General features: G+C 32.6%; 1 long non-coding RNA gene across 1 annotated transcript; it reads right to left on the bottom strand.

Moving 5' to 3' along the window:
• Nucleotides 1–8,446: 8,446 nt before the first annotated feature.
• Nucleotides 8,447–13,324, bottom strand: LOC148947597 (uncharacterized). The gene is made up of 3 exons (XR_016142300.1): nt 13,168–13,324; nt 9,776–9,850; nt 8,447–8,586 (listed from the first exon to the last, which is right to left on the bottom strand). It is a non-coding gene; the product is annotated as an uncharacterized LOC148947597 (long non-coding RNA).
• Nucleotides 13,325–19,521: the final 6,197 nt, after the last annotated feature.

Genomic DNA, 19,521 nt, shown 5'->3' with positions numbered 1-19,521 from the left:
GTTTTGTTTTTACTATCAATACATAAAAAGTTTTTTTTAACATTAAAGCCTAGCTGTTACCATATTTAAAAAAAAAGGTCATACGGAAAGCAAAACATCCACTACTACTACTACTAGCAACTCACCGCAGCACTAAGCCGTCTGAGGCCAACACAGCTGCGCAAGCTCCTCCTCCATCCCAATCTATTCAAGCCTCGATTTTTACACCCTCCCAGGAAGTTAGTAGTATAGCTATAATAGTTTCAGGAGGGGTGGTAGGAAATTACTGTATTAATGATAAGTAGAGGGGTGGTAGGAAATTACTGTATCAAACTATAAAAAGTCATGTCTTTGGTTGTTTTTTTATGTTGTAATTATAATCAACATACCATGAAAATTTGTGTTGTTCACAGTACAATGATTTATATTAAATTTCATGTTTTTGATAGAGTCATGGCTGTTCACATATCATACATACATCGATGGTTGTTTTCATGGTATGGTTAAGTAAAGTTAATGGCCATGAAATTTTGTCTGTTGAGCAATATTTTCGGCGTGTTTTTTTTATGTTTGGCCTTGAACACGGGTATAAAAACTCTGACGATGAGTTATTTTATCAGTTCAAAAAACAATCCTTAGAAATCCTTGGAAATCAAGTAGTAAGGTGATTATGAGTATGAACCATCAAGGACCGTAAGCACCATTGACCCTAACCACCAAGAACCTCAACATCAGAAGCCTCCCAATCCCCCCAACCTCCATGGAGGCCCCCCCCCCGACTTCCCCCCTCCCTTTTTTTTCTTTTTTTTAACATTGTATTTTTTCAACTTTTTGTTAACATCTCTTAGAATGATATGAAACATACTTAAAACAAAGGAAAATAACATTTAATATTTACCGAATTCAAAATGAAAAGGATATAGATATGTTACTCGTGACTTTTACTATTAGAAAAATATCATTTGGAGTAGCACTTTTTTTTATTGGACTAAATTTTTTTTTTTGGACTTCGAAGCTATTCAACTTTTTTTTACGTATCTTAAAATGAGAGTTATAGTTTTAGTTTAGTTTTAGTTAAGAGTTTTAGTTTAGAGTCTTAGCTTAGAGTTTTAGTTAGAGTTCTAGTTTAGAGTTTTAGTTAGGAGTTCTAGTTTAGAGCTTTAGTTTAGTTTTAGTTAAAAGTTTTAGTTTATAGTTTATAATTTTAGTTTAGAGTTATAGTTTAGTTTAGTTTTAGTTAAGAGTTTTAGCTTAGAGTTTTAGCCTAGAGTCTTAACTTAGAGTTTTTAGTTACAATTATAGTTTAGCAAAGTTTCAGTTAAGAGTTTTAGTTTAGAGGTATAGTTTAGTTTAGTTTTACTTAAGAGTTTTAGCTTAGAGTTTTAGCCTAGAGTCTTAGCTTAGAGTTTTTAGTTAATCCTAGAGTTTAGTTTAGTTTCAGTTAAGAGTTTTAGTTTAGAGTAACAGTTTAGTTTAGTTATAGTTTAGAGTTTTAGCGTGGATTTTTAGCCTAGAGTCATAGTTTAGAGTTTTTAGTTACACTTATTGTTTAGTTTAGTTTCAGTTAAGAGTTTTAGTTTAGAGTTATAGTTTATTTTAGTTTTAGTTACGAGCTTTAGCCTAGAGTCTTATCATAGAGTTTTTAGTTACACTTATAGTTTAGTTTAGTTTCAGTTAAGAGTTTTAGTTTAGAGTTATAGTTTAGTTTGGCTTTAGTTAAGAGCTTTAGCCTAGAGTCTTAGCATAGAGTTTTTAGTTACACTTATAGTTTAGTTTAGTTTCGTTAAGAGTTTTAGTTTAGAGTTATAGTTTAGCTTAGTTTTAGTTAAGACCTTTAGCTTAGAGTTCTAGCCTTGAGTCTTAGCTTAGAGTTTTTAGTTACACTTATATTTAGTTTAGTTGCAGCTAAGAGTTTTAGTTTAGAGTTATAGTTTAGTTTTACTTCAGAGTTTTAGCTTAGAGTTTTAGCCTAGAGTCTTAGCTTAGAGTTTTTAGTTACACTTATAGTTTAGTTTAGTTTCAGTTAAGAGTTTTAGTTTAGAGCTATAGTTTAGTTCAGTTTTAGTTAAGAGTTTTAGCCTAGAGTTTTAGAGTTTAGTTGTAGTTTAGAGTCTAGAGTTTTAGCCTAGAGTCTTAGCTTAGAATTTTTAACCTCGAGTCTTAGCTTAGAGTTTTTATTTACGCTTATAGTTTAGTTTAGTTTCAGTTAGGAGTTTTAGTTTAGAGTTATATTTTAGTTTAGTTTTAGTTAAGAGTTTTAGCCTAGAGTCTTAGCATAGATTTTTTATTTACACTTATAGTTGATTTTAGTTTCAGTTAAAAAGTTTTTAGTTTAGAGTTATAGTTTAGTTTTAGTTAAGAGTTTTAGCTTAGAGTTTTAGCCTAGAGTCTTAGCTTAAAATTTTTTAATTACACTTATAGTTTAGTTTAGTTTCAGTTAAGAGTTTTAGTTTAGAGTTTTAGTTTTGAGTTATTGTTTAGTTAAGAGCTTTAGCTTAGAGTTTTAGCCTAGACTGTTAGATTAGAGTTTTTAGTTACACTTATAGTTTAGTTTAGTTTCAGTTAAGAGTTTTAGTTTAGAGTTATAGTTTAGTTTAGTTTTAGTTAAGAGTTTTAGCTTGGATTTTTAGCCTAGAGTCTTAGCTTAGCGTTTTTAGTTAAACCTATAGTTTCGTTTAGTCTCAGTTAAGACTTTTAGTTTAGAGTTATAGTTGAGTTTAGTTTAGTCTGAGTCAAGAGTTTTAGCTTAGAATTTTAGCCTAGAGTCTTAGCTTAGAATTTTCAGTTACACTTATAGTTTAGTTTAGTTTCAGATAAGAGTTTTGGTTTAGAGTTATAGTTTAGTTTAGTTTTATTTAAGAGTTTTAGCTTAGAGTTTTAGCCTAGAGTGTTAGCTTAGAGCTTTTAGTTACACTTATAGTTTAGTTTAGTTTCAGTTAAGAGTTTTAGTTTAGAGTTTTAGTTTAGTTTAGTTGTAGTTTAGAGTCTAGAATTTTTAACCTCGAGTCTTAGCTTAGAGTTACACTTATAGTTGAGTTTAGTTTCAGTTAAGAGTTTTTAGTTTAGAGTTATAGTTTAGTTTAGTTTTAGTTAAGAGTTTTAGCTTAGAGTTTTAGCCTAGAGTCTTAGCTTAGAATTTTTTAATTGAACTTATTGTTTAGTTTAGTTTCAGTTAAGAGTTTTAGTTTTGAGTTATAGTTTAGTTTAGTTTTAGTTAAGAGCTTTAGCTTAAAGTTTTAGCCAAAAATCTTTGCTTAGAGTTTTTACCTAAGCTTATATATTAGTTTCAGTTAAGAGTTTTATTTTAGAGTTGTAGTTTAGTTAAGAGCTTTAGCTTAGAGTTTTAGCCTAGAGTGTTAGATTAGAGTTTTTAGTTACACTTATAGTTTAGTTTAGTTTCAGTTAAGAGTTTTAGTTTAAAGTTATAGTTTAGTTTTAGTTAAGAGTTTTAGCTTGAAGTTTTAGCCTAGAATCTTAGCTTAGAGTTTTTACTTACGCTTATAGTCTAGTTTAGTTTCAGTTAAGAGTTGTAGTTTAGAGTTATAGTATAGTTTAGTTTTAGTTAAGAGTTTTAGCCTAGAGTGTTAGCTTAGAGTTTTTAGTTACACTTATTGTTTAGTTTAGTTTAGTTTCAGTTAAGAGTTTTAATTTAGAGTTATAGTTTAGTTTAGTTGTAGTTTAGAGTCTAGAGTTTTAGCCTAGAGTCTTAGCTTAGAATTTTTAGTTACACTTATAGTTTGGTTTAGTTTCAGTTAAGAGTTTTAGTTTAGAGTTATAGTTTAGTTTTAGTTAAGAATTTTAGCTTAGAGTTTTAGCCTAGAATCTTAGCTTAGAGTTTTTAGTTACAGTTATAGTTTAGTTTAGTCTTGGTTAGGAGTTTTAGCTTAGAGTTATAGTTTAGATTAGTTTCAGTTAAGAGTTTTAGCTTAGAGTTTTAGCCTAGGGTCTTAGCTTAGAATTTTTAGTTACACTTATAGTTTAGTTTAGTTTCAGTTAAGAGTTTTACTTTAGAGTTATAGTTTAGTTTAGTTTTAGTTAAGAGTTTTAGCTTAGAGTTTTAGCCTAGAGTCTTAGCTTAGAGTTTTTGGGTTATACTTATAGTTCAGTTTCGTTTAAGTTAAGAGTTTTAGTTCAATTTAGTTTTAGTTAAGAATTTTAGATCAGCGTTTTAGCCTAGAGTCTTTTCTTAGCTTAGATTTTTTAGTTAAACTTATAGTTTAGTTTAGTTTAAGTTAGGAGTTTTAGTTTAGAGTTATAGTTTAGTTTAGTTTCAGTTAAGAGTTTTAGCTTAGAGTTTTAGCCTAGAGTCTCAGCTTAGAGTTTTTGGTTACACTTATAGTTTTGTTTAGTTTCAGTCAAGAGTTTTAGTTTAGAGTAATAGTTTAGTTTTAATTAAGAGTTTTAGGCTAGAGTCTTAGCTTAGAGTTTTTAGTTACACTTATAGTTTAGTTTAGTTTCAGTTAAGAATTTTAGATTAAAGTTCTAGCTTAGTTAAGAGATTTAGCTTAGAGTTTTAGCCTAGAGTCTTAGATTAGAGTTCTTAGTTACACTTATAGTTTAGTTTAGTTTCAGTTAAGAGTTTTAGTTTAGAGTTATAGTTTAGTTTAGTTTTAGTTAAGAGTTTTAGCTTAGAGTCTTAGCCTAGAGTCTTAGCTTAGAGTTTTTAGCTACACTTATAGTTTACTTTAGTTTCAGCTAAGAGTTTTAGTTTAGAGTTATAGTGTAGTTTAGTTTTAGTCAAGAGTTTTAGCTGAGAGTTTTAGTCTAGTGTCTTAGCTTAGAGTTTTTAGTTACACTTATAGTTTAGTTTAGTTTCAGTTAAGAGTTTTAGTTAAGATTTGTAGTTTTGTTTAATTTTACTTAAGAGTTTTGGTTCATAAGTTTAGCCTAGAGTCTTAGCTTAGAGTTTTTAGTCACACTTATAGTTTAGTTTAAGCTAAGAGTTTTAGTATAGAGTTATAGTTTAGTTTTAGTTAAGAGTTTTAGTTTCGGGTTTTTAGCTTAGAGTCTATAGTTTAGTTTAGTTTTAGTTAAGGGTTGTAGTTTAGTTTTAGTTAAGAGTTTTAGTTTAGAGTTTTATTGTAGTTAGAATACTTCCAGTATTCTTGAGTATTGGAAAAGTCTGAATTTGGTTGTACTGGCCCTCATTTTTGACGTGGAGGAGACGAGGGTTTGGATAAGTCTAAAGACACTATACGTACTTAGAATAGGAAAATGGCAAATTTGCAATATTTAAAGAACAGTTTGGGGATACATTTAAAATTTTTAGGTATTTTGTTGGGGAGGAGGGGGGGGGGCGCATACATTAATAAAGTTTTCTAACCTACTTTAACGTTTTCATACTACAAGTCACTATAGGAAATGTCATCTATTCATGGTTAAGTGGCAAGATAAATCAAAAGAAACAGTGTTATCCGAAGTTATCAAAACGACGTATCTGAAATATTTCTTAACCGATTCGGGGTTTCGCGTTGAAACTTTCAAGCAATGTCTTTGGGCCAAGTGGTCCTCAAGTCTTGAGCCGGCGGAGAAGAGGCAGAGGTAAATAGAAAGAAACGATGTATCCAGTTTACTGAAATGGTAAATCTGCAACATCTTGGGAAGGACATACGTAGATAAAGGTGAAAAGTTTTGAGTAGTGGGGGGGAGGTGGCTTGTATATTTTGTGTCTATAGGGAAAGGACCTCTTGGTTCGTCTCAAAAAGGACCTACAATTTTTCGGGAAAGGCTGAAACTTATATTCATTATTCGTTGGGTCCGGGGAGCTCTTAAGGAAGCTGGAAAATTTTGCTTCGCTACATAATGGGCCTAAAACATTTTCCTGATCAGCTAGGCCTCGTAATGCTTTCATTTGGCCCAGCTTTGGCCTCAACGCCTCACTCTTTACGCTAAAGATTGAATCTGTCTCACAAATTTATTTTTAAAATAATAAAAACTTTACCGTAAAGAGCGAGGCGTTGAGGAGGGAACAGCCCCTTTCATAAATGGAATAATTTCTGTTCGTTTTAAGTTTCAATGTCCCTCCTTACTTTCAATTAAAAAAAATTGTTTTTTTCATTTAATTTCTGAACGTTTTTGAATTAGTGCAGCTTTGATTTTGGTTCACCGTACATGAATAATTAAAATAAAATTTGCATATTATTATTTTTTTTTGTCTAATGGCTTTCTCGAAATTTTGATCTGACGTAACTTACGAAATAACTTACGTAACGAACTTCTATATTTGTATATTTTTATTACGTAAATGAGGGATTTTCATCCTAGTCAATACCTCACTCTTTACGCTAAAGTTCGAATTTTGTTCCAATTCTTTAAGAATGACCTCTGAATCATATAGGCCGTCTAATTAGAATAGATAGCTTTTTTGAAAGTACTAAAAAAAACTTAAAGAGCGAGGCATTGACTAAGAGGAGAACCCCTCATATACGTAATAATTTCTGCTCATCTTAAGTTTTAATGTTGCTCCTTACTTTCAGTTGAAAAAACTCATTTTTTGAATTTAATTTTTGATCGTTTTTTTTAAATAATGCTGGGAAATCCGGCGCCCCCTCTCATAGAAATATCCCTTCCCCCATGACAATACCCTCCATGGAAAGATTCTTCCACGTAGTCATCTCCTCCAACCCCATCCCCACCATAAAAAGTCCCTCCTGAAAACGTCTGCATACTTCCAAATAACAAATACTATATATAAACAATGGGCAAAGTTAATAAATTGGGGCCCTTCCCCCAGGAACTGTGGGTAATTAAGTCATCCTCATAGAACTATTTATTAGATTTTTGACAGTGCTGAACAAAATGGCTATCTCAAAATTTTGATCGAGCAACTTTGGGAAAAGAATGAGCTTGGGAGAGGGCCTAGTTGCCCTCCAGTTTTTTTTTCAATTAAATAGGGCACTATAACTTTTAATTTCCGTTTGAATGAGCCATATCGCGATATTTCATGACCACTGAATCGATACGATCACCTCTGAAAAAAAAAAAAAAAAAACACGCATGCATGATCTTTCTTCTGGCAAAAAATGCAAAATCCCACATTTTTGCAGATAACATTTCAATCGATGGACAAAAAGCCATCGATTGAAAATGTTGAAATAGCCGATTGGTTTAGAATCATCGAAAAACTAATTTTTGAGCTTTCCAATTTCAGAGACCGTGGCGCAGTGCAGCGAGGTGGCGCATTCGTTCCTAATGACACACGTAGTCTATACACAAAAAAAGAACGAAAAAAAAAGAAAACGATTAATATAGACAATTGTTTTAACCCTTCTTTCAACTAAGTTAATTCATTTTAGGCATGAATGGTGTTTAATTGCGTTTGGTGATAATGGTGTTAACACCATTTAGGCACAAATGGTGATGAAATTATATAAAATGGTGTTTAATTGCGCATAACCTATTCTGGAGAAGACATAGCGGATCTCTATATAGGTGGGGCAGGGGGAGTGCGCTAGGAACCTTAAAAATGTGCTTCTACACCCAACTTTCATATTTCTTGTGAGATTTTTGATAAAAATGGGATGTTGGGGTAGGGAGGTAGAAATTTAACTTTAATCGCTCTTGATTCCCGTGAACATTTTGGTATTAAACCTGTAATACTGGTAGGGGCGGGGGAGGGGATAAAACCTTTCTTATTACAGAAAGTTTTTTCTATGTGACGTAAAGATTACATTTACACGCATACCGGCACAAAATTGGAGAGGTAGGGAGGAGAGGTAATGATCACCGCCAGGAAATTACTTCTTGCCTTTTCCTTTCTCTTCACCGAAATTCAAATGGTGATGTATCCTAATTCTCTATTAAAGTGCAATGTTTACTGATTTCTTGTTTAACAGGGTATTGCCTCCCATACTGACGTCTATAGGAACATCGCTATGAAAGATTTTCGTCTTGAAAACCGTGGAAACGATGAACATATAACTAATATTTCACTTTTCATATCCCCTCCCTCCTAGAAAATATTTGTATGGTTAAATGTTATCGGAGAGGATGATCATTCTTAAAGGATTGTTTTAAGGATATTATACTTGAATGTAAATTCAAGCATAATGTTGGAGGGAGTATTAACCCTCCTTCACATTAAAAAGAGAATTGGCTGATGCAGCTCGTTGTAGCAAACTATACTTATAGAATGATTCTTGTCGATAGAAACCAAAATCCTAAAAAGAGTATTAATTATAATATATGCAATAACAATATTCATGTTTGATCTTAATATGCAAAATGGAATACTTTTAAAGATGCTCATCAAAATCTTTTGGCACATAATATAACCTTGGAAGTTGGATAAAATTCCCCCTAAAAGACTGCAATCTTGATAAAAATTATGTAAGTGAAGTCAATATGTATGAGCTTTAAGAACAGTATCTTCAAATGTGAAATTTATCCTTTTTTAGGAAGTGAATGAATATTCAGGTAATACACAGGCCACGAATTTCGATATAGGAAAGAAATAATATGGCAAAAGTTTCAAAAAGCTAAAAATCATTTTATTGCGAAAAAAACTGAAAAAATAGTATATTTAAATATCAAGAATAGAGGTCCTTGTTACTCAATGACAGCCACATGAGCTGCAGGGACAGTTCTTTTCACATTTGCATTCTGGCCCTGAAAAGAGAAATAATTAATATAACAGAAGCATCAATAATAACTAATTCAAATAATTCAACTAAACTGATTAACATAGTCCTTTTTTATGTATTAATATATTTACTCTTAATAATATTTTACAGAATATTAGACTTTAAAAAAGGAGAAAAAGAAATCAAAACCAGAAGGTTTATTGTTAGGTGGCGAAAGGGTTTTTTCATACTTTCCGTTTTCTCTTAATGATTTCCCTGGAAAAGTCTTAAGTCGTTTTGTTTGCGCAGCGACTTTTGTTTCCTATTTATTCTAGTCGTTTTTTTTGTTCTTTTTCAATTTATTATTATTATAAAATAGGGAAGGAAAAAAAAATCATCTATACCTTTGAACAACAAAGATTCGACGTATATTCTTTGGAATCCTGAGGAACTTATTTGGCATAAGCTTGGGAAACTTACGGAATTAATCAAATTCAAACAAAGAATCCAAAAAGAAGTTATATACTAGCTTAGAATTACAAACCTCAGTTACCCATCCGAAATCATTTAATTTATATATACCACCTTAAGAAACAGGTACGAACGTAGTAAGGCCTTCTGGTTTATACTCCGCAAAAAAAAATTCTAGCATACATTGCCTTTTATTACTTTTTAACAGGTGCCCTGCATCCAAAATAAACTCATGTGGACGTGTTGGTTTTGAGGTTTCTCGAAGTATCGATATTAAAAGATAAATAGATAGGATATACATATACCTATGTATATTTATTATGTGTAGGCTATACATAATATTCCACTACTACTACTACTACTACTACTAACAACTCACCGCAGCACCAGGCCTCCCGAGGTCGACACAGCTATGCACGCTCTTCCTCCATCCCAATCTATTCAATGCCTCCCTCTTTACACCATCCCAGAAAGTTCACATTTTCCTTAAGTATTTGTTTATGACATTCTTGCATCCCAACCATGGACAAACTACTTTCCGTTTAGCCCTACACGGCTGGCCGAACTGGAAATTCACTGGCATTCCGTCATCCTTCATCCGCAGAACGTGCCCTACCCATCTCAACATTTCTCCCTTTATATTCGCCCTAGAAAGCAGGATTGAACCTGACTTTTCGTAGATATGCTATATATGTATATATTGGTCCCTATAAAAAACAATAACTGAAACTTATATGGGTGAAATAGTTGAAAAAGATACTTACTGCCTTTGCATTCACACCCTTTACAGCATTTGCAGTCCGGAGAACAATTGCAAGATCCAGTGCAAGTACAACCATCTAAAACAAATGATCAAATTCAGTACTATCTTAATTACCCACAGACACTGCCTTTCAGGTCAGAAGGGGTTACTCAAAATTCCAAGGACTCTATATCTGACGCATAAAAGGTCAGAACAAGGGAGGGGATGCTCTGGCACTACATATCCGCCTCTGTGTTACAGTCATAGCATCAACTCCGAAAACAATCCTTTTAGAATAGTTGCAAAAACAAGGATAAACATACATTTTTTTAAAAGAAACCCGGTGCAGCTCTAATAAGGTCTAAAAGTAACACAAGATTTGTTAACTTCTAAGCAGGTATTAGCAAGCGATTTTTATGTTTGCAGATCATCTATTACCTCCAATTTATTAAATAAAAATGACAAAAAAAATTAAACCTAAGGTTCATCTCAATCGTATTAGATTTCGTATTAAGTATTATTTTGTGATAATTTGACATTATAATGCCTTGTGTGAATTTCTTCTCCTACCCTCTCCCCTTTCAGGATCTCTGTTGGAGATGGATTTCGCAACGTAGCTTAAAAGTAAGTAGAAACTTAAAGCAATTGGAGTCAAGGAGTAATCGCCGCTTTTCTTTTCAAATTAAATAAAAAAAACTAAGTTTTTTTTAACTAAAAGTAAGGAGCAGCATTAATACTTAAAACGAACAGAAATTATTCCGTATATGAAAGGGGCTGGCCCCTCCTCAACGCCACGCTCTTTACGCTAACGTTTCTTATTGTTTAAAAAAATACGAGTTGTGAGAAAAAGTCAAACTTTAGCGTAAAGAGCAGGGCGTTGAGGAGGGGACAGCCCCATTCATATACGGAATCATTTCTGTTCGTATTAAGTTTTACTGTCGCTCCTTACTTTTAGTTAAAAAAGCTTAGTTTTTTTATTTAATTTCTGAACGTTTTTGAATGTAAACATTGGGCAAAGTTCATAACTCGCAGCCCTTCCCCAGGGGACTGTGGGGGATTAAATTATTCTCAAAGACATAGTTATTATATTTTTGACCATGCTGAACAAAATGGCTATCTCAAAATTTTGAGCATGTGACTTTGGGGAGAAAATGTGTGGGAGGGGACCTAGTTGCTCTCACTAAAAAATGGCACTATAACTTTAATTTTCCGTTCAGATGAGCCCTCCTGCGATATTCTACGATCACTGGGTCGATACGATCAAACCTGGGGGGGGGGGAAACGAACAAAAAAACAAATAAACACGCATCCGTGATCTTTCTTCTGGCAAAAAAAAAAAAAAATCCACAATTTTGCAGATAGGAGCTTGAAACCTCTACAGTAGGGTTCTCTGATACGCTGAATCTGATGGTGTGGTTTCCATTAAGGTTCTATGACTTTTAGGGGGTGTTTCCCTCTTTTTTCGAACATAAGGCAAATTTTCTCAGGCGCGTTACTTTGAATGGGTAAGACTAACCTTCATAAAATTTATATATTTGAAATCAGCATAAAAATCGTGATTCTTTTGATGGATCTTTTGGTATCAAAAATCCGTTTTTTAGAGTTTTGGTTACTATTGAGCCGGGTCGCTTCTTACTTACAGTTCGTTACCAGGAACAAATGTAACTTCTTTCGAAAACGAAAGCAGAAAACGGTTAGATTTTACGAATAGGAACTTCAATTGTAGTCTTTCCAACAAAAGTTGCAAATGACACTTCCCACTTTTGCATTGGGTTCTAGACCCAAGTTAAATTTGAATACACAAATGAGTTTTTCAATCAAAGAAACTGAATACTTTTTACAAGTCATAGAATCGGCTGCAAAAAAAAAAAAATCCCAAGAAAATAATTAAATTCCGAATCTAAATTAAATTAAACTTAGTTCAAACTCCGAAAATTTAACCAAAATGATGTATGCCAAATAAAAAAACAAAAACATATGAAACATAAAATCAAATAGCCGAGAAAAACCAGAGAAATGCCGGACAGTATACAGATAAGAAGCGAAACTGACAAAAGCAGTTATTTCGACAAGTACCTCCGCCAAGACGTCTTCAGTGCTCAAAAAAGACGACAAATTTACCTTTAAAAAAGGCGCTTTTTTACCAAAAAAAAAAAAAAAAAAAAAAAAAAACAAGCCCGAATAAATGAAAGATCATTCACCAGTTAGATTGGGCTATTTCTTCTTAGAGATTGACTATCAGAATTTAAACAGAGGGAAAATGTTATTTGAATCTTTTAATATTAAGTTATTGTAAATTGGGTTTAGAGGATTATCTCCAGTATCTACTAAACCCAACTTATAATACATTATAAACCCAACTTATAATATATTAATATTAAAACAATCAAATAACATTTTTCCTCTGTTTAAATTAACATCATCTGACCGCACTAAACGAAAATTAGGTGAGCAGACAAGCTAAGTCCTTTTCAAAATGTCTGCTTTTGTCATTTTCGCTTCTTTTCTGTTCGTTTTTACTTTCGTTACTCTTGTTTTTCTCAACTATTTAATTTTATTATTCATCCGTTGTTTCTTTCTTAGTCAGAAGTTTATTAAATCCGGAACCGACAATAAAACACAGCTCCAAATGAATATTAAGTGACGCAGAAGAAAAGTTCAAATAATGAAGAAACAGCAAAATAAGGTCAACACAAAAATTAAAATAATACCAGAAGCACAAATTGATCAATTAATCAAAACTGATGAAATGAGGTGGGAATTGAATACTCCCAACCTAGTACCTGGATACCCATCAATATGTGGTTCATAATACGAAATATTGTCAATTTGAAAAAAAAAGAACTATATCAGGAAACTTTTGTTAATAACTGAGTCCTATATACATGCATTTGGGAGAAGGCTGGGAGGAAAGCTAGCCCATTAGTATATATCAATTTTATGAATGTAGTGAAAGAGGCGCAAAAATATTGTTTTTGTAACATTTTAGTTCAGAAGAGAAGATGAAATGTTTTTAAATAAAAAAATAATAAATTAAAGTCAAGCTTTTTTTCAAATTAGTATTATTTTGAATTCTGAACTAGGCCTACTTCTTGATAAAAAATAGACTAAATACAATATTTGCAGCCCAACCGAATCAACAAAGTTTTGAATATAGCCTAGCACTACACCTTTTCTCATTAGGTGGGGGGGCAATCTTTATATATATATATATATATATATATATATATATATATATATATATATATATATATATATATATATATATATATATATATATATATATATATATATATATATATATATATATATATATATATATACCATATATATATATATATATATATATATATATATTACCTTAAAATCAGTTCTGCTTTCGATCAATGTTTTTATCAAATGAAAAATACTTACTTTTACAGCAGTCCATGTCTCAACCTCGGATAATAAGCTACTTTCTATTCTTACGAGTCTCTTTGGTAACACTCTTGAATTTTCAATTTTAGCCGTTGGTTTTATACAGAAATCTCTTTCCAATGGCATGAGTACCGTGTAAGATAACCTTAATTTTACGTCGTAGAAACTTACAGCCGTGAATGCCGCGGACCTGACAGAAAAGTGAGACGAAAATAACGCTGAATACAATATATAAATTACTAGAACACATATTTTTAGTGGTTTTAATTTTTTTGGTTATTGCATGATTAACTAGAACGTAAAATAAGGAGTGATTCTTTCAATTGTTTATTATTCTTTTTATTTGTTGCTGAATATTAACGCAATTTACACCTTTTTTGCGATTATGAAATGAACCAAATCTGTGTGATGAAAAAGAAAGATTTTTCAGAGCAATTTTGCGCTTCCCGTTTCTTACGTTTTTTTTTAGCAATATCCCTTTAGGCTGTTGTGGCAAAGAATTAAAATAAAACACTTTTATTTTAATTCTTTGCCACTTTACGGCATTCACGGCCGTAGCCTTCTATACGACGCAGTATCCTGATTTATCTTACACGGAACTCGCACTTTTTCATGCACATTTGAATTGTGGTTGCGGCTACAGCTACAGAGTGGTAAAGTGGTAAAGGGGTCTAGGTATATTACCCTCAGCGTATTGCTCACAAGGGAAATCCCCCCACCCACGTATTCCCATAGAAAATTTCTCCTACTAAAAATTGTCCCCGCGGAAAATCCGCCTGGTAAATTGGCCGCCCCCCTCCGGATAATTCTCATCCATATTCCCCTGGATAATTCCAGATGTTTATTAGAAGGGAAATTGAAAATTATTTATTGCTGTTAAAGTGTGTGTACCAATGAGTATAAACTGGGTTGTAGCTTCCCGCTTTCTCTGTTTTTTGCACAGTACAGATATTTAGATATTTGTACTGTGTCAAATATAGGATTGTGAGTAAAATTTTGGACAAGATTTGATTGTTCAGTCAAAACTTTCGATGAACGGTAGTATTATTTCATAAGTTACTGATGTTCAAGGGACATTTAGGCTAATATTGAACGAAATCAAAACGAAATATGAGCATGTAGATTTTTAAAAAGGTGACAAAACAATATCTTACGAACGGCTTACATTATTAAGTTAGACCTGTAAGGGTAAGTTAAGAAGCGAGGTGTTACCTTGCAGCATCATTGAGGACATTATCCACATTTTTCCATGGAAAAATCATGCTAGACAATTTGATCCCCGTTGAAAGTTTCCCCCGGACTATTCCACCATAACATTCTCTCAATATGTAAAAACTTGCATCCAAAGAGGAAGAAAGACAAATAAAAGGAATAAATAATTTCTGAGACCACACTGGCTAATCATGATAAAACACAAAATGGCGAAGAAAGGAAGAAAGGGAGGACAATTAACAGCCAGTGACAATTAACAATTTCACTGGCTGTTAATTGTCCTCGTTTTCTTTCTTTCTTCGCGATTTTATGTTTTATCATGATTAGCCAGTTTGGTTTCAGAAATTATTTACGACTAGCTTAAGGGGAGCATTTAACCCAAAAAAAAAAGCATAAAAAAAAAAAAAAAAAAAAAAAAAAAAAAAAAATGTTACCCTTTCACCGTTAGCCTAGGCTACTGAGAAAGGGTCGTCCAATTTTAGTTTTGTGTTTTTATTTTAAGGTTTGGTTTTTTAAATTTTTATCAGTTTTATTCTACACTGAGGACGGTCAAGCGGAGGTCTTGACCGAAAATTAATCATAATTTTGAATTTTTTCATTGGCTGTTAATTGTTCTCGTTTTCTTGCTTTCTTCGCCATTTTTTGTTTTATAACGGGAATTCTGTAGAAGAATTCAGGAAAATTCTTCCCAGAAAATTTTCTCCCCTCTTAAAATTTCCCCAGAAAAGCCCCCTCCTGTAGAAAATTCCCTCGCGGAAAATGTCCATATGTTTCCGAATGCTATGTTATTGCTGATGTGTCCTTTTGATAACATGTATATTCGTATACTTCTAGAAATTTTCATCTTAATGCTCTTAGCCTTACGAGTTGTCATTTCCAAAAAATCCAAAAAGATTAGTAAGAACCTTATAAATAAGTACTTTATTTTCCGCATGCTGCTTCTCAAATTGTCTGCTCCTAACAGAACCTCTTTTTTTTATTTTTTTTATGGGGATTGGTTAGAGTTAGCTTTGTAGATATGTCTTCCATAATGAGCAGAACAATAGTTTTGTTCGTTTTAAGATTCAACTTCTTTCTTTACTTCCGCAAGATTTTTTTTTGTTAATTAATCCAACACAACAGCCTAAAGGGATATTGCTGAGAAAACGTAAGAAACGGGAAGCGCAAAATTGCTCTGAAAAAAAATCTTTCTTTTTCATTACACAGATTTGGTTCATTTCATAATCGCAAAAAAGGTGTAAATTGCGCTAATATTCAGCAACAAATAAGAAGAATAATAAACAATGGAAAGAATCACTCCTTATTTTACGTTCTAGTTAATCATGCAATAACCAAAAAAATAAAAACCACTAAAAATATGTGTTCTAGTAATTTCTATATTGTATTCAGCGTTATTTTCGTCTCACTTTTCTGTCAAGTCCGCGGCATTCATGGCTGTAAGTTTCTACGACGTAAAATTCAGGTTATCTTACACGGTACTCATGCCATTAGAAGGAGATTTCTGTATAAAACCAACGGCTAAAATTGAAATTTCAATAGTGTTACCAAAGAGACTCGTAAGAATAGAAAGTAGCTTATTATCCGAGGTTGAGACATGGACTGCTGTAAAAGTAAGTAGTTTTCATTTGGTATATATATATTGTGTTCCTTGTTTTTCATGGCCTCTTCTGAACTATGCTCCACTATAATAACAAAAGAGGAGTAGACTATTGTTAGATTCCCCATTAACGTTTTTTTTATATATAGCGATCGCTAATGTGAAGATTGCACCCCCCCCACCTAATGAGAAAAGGTGTAGTGCTAGGCTATATTCAAAACTTTGATGATTCTGTTGGTCTGCAAATTTTGTATTTAGCCTATTTTTTATCAAGAAGTAGGCCTAGTTCAGAAGTCAAAATAATACTAATTTGAAAACAAAGCTTGACTTTAATTTATTATTTTTTTTTGAAAAACATTTCATCTTCTTTTCTGAACTAAAATGTTACAAAAACAAAATTGTTGGGCCTCTTTCACTACATTCATAAAATTGATATACACTAATGGGCTAGCTTTCCTCCCAGCCTTCTCCCAAATGCATGTATATAGGACTCAGTTATTAACAAAAGTTTCCTGATATAGTTCTTTTTTTTTCAAATTGACAATATTTCGTATTATGAACCACATATTGATGGGTATCCAGGTTCTAGGTTGAGAGGATTCAATTCCCACCTCATTTCATCAGTTTTGATTAATTGATCAATTTGTGCTTCTGGTATTATTTTTATTTTTGTGTTGACCTTATTTTGCTGTTTCTTCATTATTTGAACTTTTCTTCTGCGTCACTTAATATTCATTTGGAGCTGTGTTTTATTGTCGGTTCCGGATTTAATAAACTTCTGACTAAGAAAGAAATAAAGGATGAATAATAAAATTAAATAGTTGAGAAAAACAAGAGTAACGAAAGTAAAAACGGACAGAAAAGAAGCGAAAATGACAAAAGCAGATATTTTGAAGAGGACTTAGCTTGTCTGCTGATCCGATTTTCGTTTAGTGCGGTCAGATGATGTTAATTTAAACAGAGGAAAAATGTTATTTGATTGTTTTAATATTAATTTATTATAAGTTAGGTTTATAATGTATTATAAGTTGGGTTTAGTAGATACTGGAGATAATCCTCTAAACCCAATTTACAATAACTTAATATTAAAAGATTCAAATAACATTTTCCCTCAGTTTAAGTTCTGATAGTCAATCTCTAAGAAGAGCTAGCCCCATCTAACTGGTGAATGATCTTTCATTGATTCTGGCTTTTTTTTTTTTTTTTTTTTTTTTTTAGTTTTTTGGTAGAAAAGGTGCTTTTTTTTAAAGGTAAATTTGTCGTCTTTTTTGAGCACTGAAGACCTCTTGGCGGAGGTACTAGTCGAAATAACTGTTTCTGTCATTTTCGCTTCTGTTCTGTATATTGTCCGGCATTTCTCTTGTTTTTTCTCGGCTATTGGATTTTATGTTTCATATGTTTTTTTGTTTTTTTTATTTGGCATACGTCATGTATAGCCACTGTGGTCTTAGGATGAAGTTAATAAGCTTTCAGCCTAGTTAAATTTTCGGAGTTTGAACTAAGTTTAATTTAATTTAGATTTGGGATTTGATTATTTTCTTGGGAATTTTTTTTTTTTTGCAGCCGATTCTATGACTTGTATAAAGTATTCAGTTTATTTGATTGAAAAAACTCATTTGTGTATTCAAATTTAACTTGGGTCTAGAACCCAATGCAAAAGTGGGAAGTGTCATTTGCAACTTTTGTTGGAAAGACTACAAAGTTCCTATTCGTAAAATCTAACCGTTTTCTGCTTTCGTTTTCGAAAGAAGTTACATTTGTTCCTGGTAACGAACTGTAAGTAAGGAGCGACCCGGCTCAATAGTAACCGAAACTCTAAAAAACGGATTTTTGATACCAAAAGATACATCAAAAGAATCACGATTTTTATGCTGATTTCAAATATATAAATTTTATGAAGGTTAATCTTACCCATTCAAAGTAACGCGCCTGAGAAAATTTGCCTTATTTTCGAAAAAAGAGGGAAACACCCCCTAAAAGTCATAGAACCTTAATGAAAACCACACCATCAGATTCAGCGTATCAGAGAACCCTACTGTAGAGGTTTCAAGCTCCTATCTGCAAAATTGTGGATTTTTTTTTTTTTTTGCCAGAAGAAAGATCAAGGATGCGTGTTTATTTGTTTTTTTGTTCGTTTTTTTCCCCCAGGTGTGATCGTATCGACCCAGTGATCGTAAAATATCGCAGGAGGGCTCATCTGAATGGAAAATAAAAGTTCTAGTGCCATTTTTTAGTGACCAAAAAAATGGAGGGCAACTAGGTCCCCTCCCACACTCATTTTTTCCCCACCTTCACCTGATCAAAATTTTGAGATAGCCATTTTGTTCAGCATGGTAAAACTATGTCTTTGAGGATAATTTAATCCCCCACAGTCCCAGGGGGAAGAGCTGTAGGTTATGAGCTTTGCCCATTGTGTACATATAATATTGGTTATTGGAAACTACACAGAAGTTTTCAGGTGGGATTTTTCTGGTATTCTAATAGTGGGGAGGTCGAGGGTTACGTGGGAGGATGTTTCCATGGAGGATATTTTCATAGGGGAAGGGACATTGCTATGAAGGGGGCACGGGATTTCCCAGTATTATTTAAGCGAACGATCAGAAATTAAATAAAAAACTGTTTAACTGAAAGTAAGGAGCAACATCAAAACTTAAAACGAACAGAAATTATTTCGTATATAATTGGGTTCACCCCCTAGTCAATACCTCGCTCTGTATGCTAAAGTTTTTTTTGCTCATTTCATAAGAGCTGTTTATTCTAATTAACAGCCTTTGTGATTGAGGGGTCATTCTTAAACAATTGGAACAAATTCGAACTTTAGTGTAAAAGGCGAGATATTGACTAGGGGACGAACCCCTTAATATATGTAATAAAAATATACGAATATAGAAGTTCGTTACGTAAGTTAATTCGTAAATTAAACAAACAACTTTTAAGAAAGCCATTTGATTACTCCTTGACTCCAATTGCCTTTTAAGTTTCTACTTACTTTTAAGCTACGTTGCGAAATCCATCTCCAACAGAGATCCTGAAAGGGGAGAGGGTAGGAGAAGAAATTCACACGAGGCATTATAATGTCCAATTATCACAAAATAATACTTAATGCGAAATCTAATACGTATGAGATGAACCTTAGGTTTAATTTTTTTTTGTCATTTTTATTTAATAAATGGGAGGTAATAGATGATCTGCAAATATAAAAATCGCTTGCTAATACCTGATTAGATGTTAACAAATCTTTTGTTACTTTTAGACCTTATTAGAGCTTCACCGGGTTTCTTTAAAAAAAAATAATGTATGTTTATCCTTGTTTTGGCAAATTATTCTAAAAGGATTGTTTTCGGAGTTGATGCAATGACTGTAACACAGAGGTGGATATGTAGTGCCAGAGCATCCCCTCTGGCACATCCCCTAGAGTCCTCGGAATTTTGAGTAACCCCTTCTAACCTGAAAGGCAGTGTCTGTGGGTAATTAAGATAGTACTGAATTTGATCATTTGTTTTAGATGGTTGTACTTGCACTGGATCTTGCAATTGTTCTCC

Source organism: Artemia sp. Qi Xiang Cuo, chromosome 10 (assembly GCF_049724085.1).
Source record: "Artemia sp. Qi Xiang Cuo chromosome 10, ASM4972408v1, whole genome shotgun sequence".
Classification (NCBI taxonomy): domain Eukaryota; kingdom Metazoa; phylum Arthropoda; class Branchiopoda; order Anostraca; family Artemiidae; genus Artemia; species Artemia sp. Qi Xiang Cuo.
The sequence above is the reverse complement of the archived record's forward strand: the minus strand, read 5'-3'. Positions and strand labels throughout refer to the sequence as shown.